The sequence below is a fragment of the Bidens hawaiensis genome, unplaced genomic scaffold, assembly GCF_021521415.1.
Source record: "Bidens hawaiensis isolate Kalapana, Puna unplaced genomic scaffold, B.hawaiensis_p1.1 tig00002772_1, whole genome shotgun sequence".
NCBI lineage: Eukaryota > Viridiplantae > Streptophyta > Magnoliopsida > Asterales > Asteraceae > Bidens > Bidens hawaiensis.
Genome location: NW_027491150.1, coordinates 378,016 through 384,337, shown reverse-complemented (window position 1 = coordinate 384,337; position 6,322 = coordinate 378,016). Strand labels below are relative to the sequence as shown.

General features: G+C 34.4%; 2 non-coding genes across 2 annotated transcripts; both read right to left on the bottom strand.

The window, feature by feature from the left end:
• Window positions 1-3,922: 3,922 nt before the first annotated feature.
• Window positions 3,923-3,993, bottom strand: TRNAG-GCC (transfer RNA glycine (anticodon GCC)). Its single transcript has one exon. It is a non-coding gene; the product is annotated as a tRNA-Gly (tRNA).
• Window positions 3,994-4,831: 838 nt separating this feature from the next.
• Window positions 4,832-4,903, bottom strand: TRNAC-GCA (transfer RNA cysteine (anticodon GCA)). Its single transcript has one exon. It is a non-coding gene; the product is annotated as a tRNA-Cys (tRNA).
• Window positions 4,904-6,322: the final 1,419 nt, after the last annotated feature.

The following is a 6,322-nucleotide window of genomic DNA, read 5'->3' as shown; positions in this document are numbered from 1 at the left end:
AAGTTGATGGTTATGATTAAGTGAATATGACTAACTAATCATTCGGTTATCATTACGGTTAATGTGTCTCCATTAACCGAAAATCAAACCGACCCTTATGTGTTAATGTTTTTCCAAATTTCTACCTCTATTTTCGGCTTGTTTTCAAGCCCAAACGAGCCAAAATCAAACGAGCATTTTTTTTCTCTCTCCCTATCCAACTTGATCATCGGCATGGCTCGTAAGGTTCTCAAGTACCTAAAGTAAGTAGATCGATGATCCAAGTACACACGCAATCGATTGATTGATTGATTTTGCTTGCATCATATATACTAATGGTGTTTTGTTTTTGTTCTTCAGCGCCTACTGAAGAGGCCTTCTGCCGTCGTCCAACTCCAAGCCCGTTCATGAGGACTTCTCATCTGATGAAGACGTTGCTGTAAGAACACTTTTATTATTATTATTATTATTATTATTATTATTATTATTATTATTATTATTATTATTATTGTTTCAGCTTATATATTATGCATATATAATTATATATTATATTGTCTCTTGTTAGGGTTTAAGCCTAGCTTAGCTAGCTATGGTTATAATAATATAATAATAATAATATTTAACAGAAGATATGTGTTTCTATTAATTCTATATTGTTCATCATAACCAGTGGGGGCTGTAAACGAACCAATCAACGTTTTAGCAGAATTGGCTTTGCTATTTAAAAGGGGGTTGTGGCGCAGCTTGTTGCCCGTTTGTCTGTCACTCTATTGTAATCGTTTTATAGTAAATTATATATAAAATACTCAAATGTCTTTTAAAAAAAAATAAATAAAATAAATAAATAAATGAACGAGCACGGACAAGATATTTTGTTGGACAAAATAAACAACTTAAACAGTACAAGTTCGTTTGCGTGCATATGGAACAAGTTCAACTCCTTAACGAACGAACAACCGACAAGATTTTTCGTTCGGTTAACGTTCGTTAACAAGTTTAATGTTAAACGAACTCGTTTACATCCCTAATCATGAAGGAAAACACTTTGTTTGTTTTGCAAATAATTACTGTTATTATTAATAAACAAATTAATAACAAGATGATCGATTTCAAGTAAAGAAAGGAAAGAAACTTCAATAAGATGTCCTGTTTAAGTTTTTTTAATTTTGATGATCAAGATATATTGTTAATCATATATGGGCCATATAATATATATATATACTAGACGGGTGCCCGCGCGATGCAGCGGGGAATACGGACATTGGTAATTACATTATAGATTTATGGGTGTTCGTCGTTTCGTTTGTAACTGTGAAACCATTTATTGGTATATGTAGATTCATAGTTCTTATTTTAAACTTATTTTAATATCGAAGTACAAACGAAACGGAACCTAACCATTGTTACTGGATTTTGTTGGGTAATTTGCAACGGTTTAGTTTCAGATTTGGCGACCAAAAGCTGTTAATAATGGTTTGGCTCATGGTTTAATTTAAACCGGACGACAAACGGCTATATGTAAAAAAAATTTATCTGAAAAGAAACTAGGACAATATCATACTCAAATTAAAGAGAATTAAATTGTCGTTTTTATGGTGCACTTTTTAAAAAATAATATTAACGTGTGAAAAAGTTATAACCGTTTAAAATCGTTGGGGTATTTGGGTTAAAAATGAAATTATGAAGAATTAATAGTTAAAAGACAAATGACCAAAGTTATAACTATTTCTTAAATTTACAAAATATGATTAAAGTTAAAGAGGCAGTCTTGTAACTATTTTGGTAAATAATTGAACACACGTGGGATTTAATGTTAGAATGACCAATTTGTCCTCATTTTAGGTTGTACCATGTGCTTGAATGTTTGTAAACCCCTTAAAAAACCACAGTCTTAATTTGCCCCTCTTTGCTATATTATATATATATATATATTCATTCTCATGTACTTACTGGAAAAGTTTGCCAATATGCGTCTTTCACCACCCCGAACTCATCTTAAGAGGAACAGGAAGAAGGCTGCTACTAGTAAGCCAAAGATCTCACCCACCAACAAGAAGCACGTAAGATTATTAACACTCTATATGCAATAGGAAAATTGGTATTTATTGGACCCAACTATCGTCTTTTGGTCACTGCCGGTCCTAACTAACGAATTGGCTGCTAACGGTCCCAACTTTTAACGTATTTGTTACTAAAGGTCCGCGACTAACAGAATTCTAACGTCGTTAGTTTCAGGTCGCTGGAAAAACGTTTTTGGTCGGAAAACACACATTTTTTCCAGAAAACTCAAAAATTTTGTCCCAAACATCATGGTAACTTTGTATCGTACATTTAGGAACCTTTTTCTAGTAAAATCCCCAATTATTGAGGTCACCGAAACCCAAAAACTATCGTTGGAATTAGTTGATGGTGCTTAAGTGATGGTGGTTGGTTGGCGGTGAGTCAATTGGTGGTGGTGACGGTGTTCAGGCGGTGTTTTCCGGCAAAAAATTGACTTTTCCGGCCAAAAACGTTTTTCCGGCGACCTGAAACTAACGGCGTTAGGATTCTGTAGCCGCGGACCGTTAAGAACAAATACATTAAAAGTTGGGACCATCAATGACCAATTCGTTAGTTGGGACCGGTAATGACCAAAAGACAATAGTTAGGAACAAAAAAAACCAATTTTCCTATTTAATACATTTTCAAGTATTTTAATTTCTGATGATTTAGTAGGCTTACTTACTTCATCAAATTAATTAATGTTGTAATTCGCCTGATTACAGGACAAGTTAATTGCTAAGACAGGCGCTCTCCGTTCTCGTGCCAAGGTGAATAACATTGATACAGAAGGTAATCTCCGTTCTTTTGGCTAGCAAACAATTTGCAATTCCAAATATATGATTATTAACAATTATTATTATTATTATTATTATTATTGTTATTATTATTATGTATATGTGTGTGTGCAGTGATTCACCCTGTAATTCCACTTACTGTACATGACTGGATTAAGGAAGCAATTGAAATCATGGACCGGCCTGGCTGGACCGATGAAGGCGTCAATGGACGTGATTTGCAAGTAGTTGAGGGCAATATTGAGGTGGCTCATGAATTGCCCCCTGGCTGGAAATAGTATGTTTCTTCTTTCAGTTAAATAAGATATCGTTCCCTGTTGTTTACACAGTTTTCATGCATCTTATGGTTATTTCTTTTAACGATTAATAATCAACTTCAAATTTTGTTTTGCAGCGAAAGGGACAATGCCAGCTCCCTTATTGCCGGCTATAGCAGGGTTATCAAAGAAGACTGCTATTCCTACATCGTCTAGTTTCGTTTTTCACAAAAAAAAAAAAAAAGCACTTATCAAAGAGGCGAACCAAGTACACGTGTCATTGGCATGTGTTTGAATGAGAACACAGCAGACTACACAGTTTGGCTAAGAAGTGTCTTGACCATACGTTGATTTGTGTTCTAGGTATATGATTTATAAGCTTAAATTGTACTTGTTGAACTTGTAGTTCCATTTGTTGTATAATGCTCGAGAACATCTAATCGATAACAAAACAAAAAAGAAACGAAATACCCAAAAGTGATTGGAATTGTGTAGATACAGAAGCATCAACCACCAAACTTAAATACGCAATCGAAAACTTCTATCTTACGGTATAAATCATTCTTGAATAGTATGAGGGGTCTTTTGTAATAGTATAGTGTATGAAAACAACAATCGGTATGAGCAAGCCGGATCGATTAGTAGGATATACACTATACTTATTACCGTAACAACGAAATCTGTTATGCCAAAATAGTACTTACAATTTCATTATTCACTATTTAAAAAGATATAAAAAAAAGCTCAAAAGTGCCATATTTTGTCAACTTGTATTACAGTTAAACCTAATGGACCCAACTGTCAGAAAGGCATGTCATCACTGCTTGAGACATGTCATCATTGCTTGTATGCACCAACCGGGAATCGAACCCGGGTCTGTACCGTGGCAGGGTACTATTCTACCACTAGACCACTGATGCCTTGTGTTACATACCTCATTTGAATTCCCAGTAGTGGGTAAAATATGCAACCGTTTAGTTATTTGAAGTTTTATCTACAATATATTATGTTGAACAAGAATTAGTTTGTTTTTGGTTTAGTGAAGCTATGTTGTCATCTAAGCAGTTCATTATTGTTGCGGAGTCTGAAAAATTGTGTGGGCCAGTTAGATGACGGGTCACGAAGGTTGTTTTAAAATGGACTTATACTGAAAATAGTACATTCAGCAAAAAAAACAAGTATAAAAACTGCTATATTCTTTTTATGGAGTCTAGTTGCAGTGCGTAAAGGTGTCTACAAAGACGATAATGGAGGTTGTGACGACGTTGGAATAGGTGGTGGTGGTGGAGACAAATAATGGATAATGATTGTGGGTGGTGCTAACATAATTGTACCCACATTAAGTTAGCAGTGGCTCGCCTTAACCCAATTTATAGTTTGAGTGGGCCCAAATGACATTGTTGTCTACTTTAAATCGACCCAAATCATCCGTTTGTGAATATTTTGTCGTAAATCAGCACATTCTTGAAAGAACGCGTAGTGATTGCTACTCTTAGATGTTGCCTTTTTGCCGTGATTTTGAGTTTGCACATAAATAATCCATACAAATTTGATAAAGTAGCATATATACCAGTAATGAATAATAGCACTTATGTAGTAACAACCAACTTTCCAAATATTAATCTTTGCATGTATAGTGACCATTTTATCCACGTTAAAAAATTTGTTGTTTTTGTAGATGAAACTTTTTATTTAACTATTGTATTGTATATTAATAAAGACCAACAAAAACAAGATTAGCTAGTATTTTAAAAAGTAAGGGCCCAACCGGGTTCGAACCGGTGACCTATTGATCTGCAGTCAATTGCTCTACCACTGAGCTATGGACCCATTTGTTTTAAATTGCCACTTAACTAATATATTACTGTATTCTAATAAAAGAAAATAACTTTTGACAAAGCATGATTCCTGTTTGGAGGTTCTATAAAGATTCACTTCTTATCTAACTTTTTTACTAAGAGAGTGAGGAATTTGTGGAAGAAGATCTCGGGCATGCTGAAAAGATAGAAAGATCGAATTAAGCAAAATATATTTCCAACAATGCGTCTGCTATGTCGTCTCAACTGAAGAGAATGGAAGATTATGTGTCAAGAAATGACAAACTAAGGAATCCATTTTGCTTTCATACCAAGTAATATCACATCAAAAGATTGTTTCATGTGAGGTACCTTATATGTTAACGTTTCATGATAAAATGTTAAATTTCCTTGATCATTTAAGATTACACTTAATTAAGATGCTTGACACCAAATCAAACGATTAAAGGACCGACCCATACAATAGTAGCATGTGTATATTATGGCATGAAATGTTAAATTTCACCGAACACAACACGTTTTTTGTGCTATATGTAAAACTTATGATATACCATAAAATAGTAGCATGTGTATATTAAGGCATGAAATGCATTAGTACATAAACACAGTCACTAGACATTCAACACATTAATATTCCACTCTCATGCCAAACGATAGACAACCGTGTTTTGGGAAACTTGAAATTAAAAGTTAAAACTCATTGCCAGTTAAATTGACGGTAAGTCGGTAAGTTTATGGCAAACGTATGACACGCGTATATATGTTGGACCAAACTAATTGTCAATTCAAACTAATTTCATAAATTAGTCTTAAAAAGTATACTAATAACATTATATGTGCATATTATGGCTATGCATTAATACAAAACCGTAGTTTGTCAACATTCTAAAATGTGCATTCTTACATACGAAACTAGACGATGAATGTACAGCGGTCGTCATTGAAAACCCTGTCATAGCCGGCAATAAGGGATCTAGCATTGTCCCTTTCGCTGCAAAACAAAATTTGAAGTTGATTGATTATTAAAGAAATAATAAGACGCGTGAAAAAATAACATGGAAAGATTTCTTTTAACAGAAAAAAGAAACATACTATTTCCAGCCAGCGGGCAAAAACTGGCGGTAGTAGTGACAAGCCACATCAATCCTACCCTCGCAACATTCCAAATCATGCTCATCCAGGCCTTCATTGGGCCAGCCAGGTCGGTCCATGATGCCGACTGCTTCCTTAATCCGGTCATACACGGTAATTGGAAGTACAGGGTGAATCACTACACATATATATACAATTGAAATTAGAAAATATATTAGCAATTGAAGCAAGCAATATTTATTTACTAGCCAAAAGATCGGAAATTACCTTCAGTATCATTATTATTCACCTTGGCACGGGAATGAAGAGCGCTTGTCTTAGCAAACTTGTCCTGTAATTA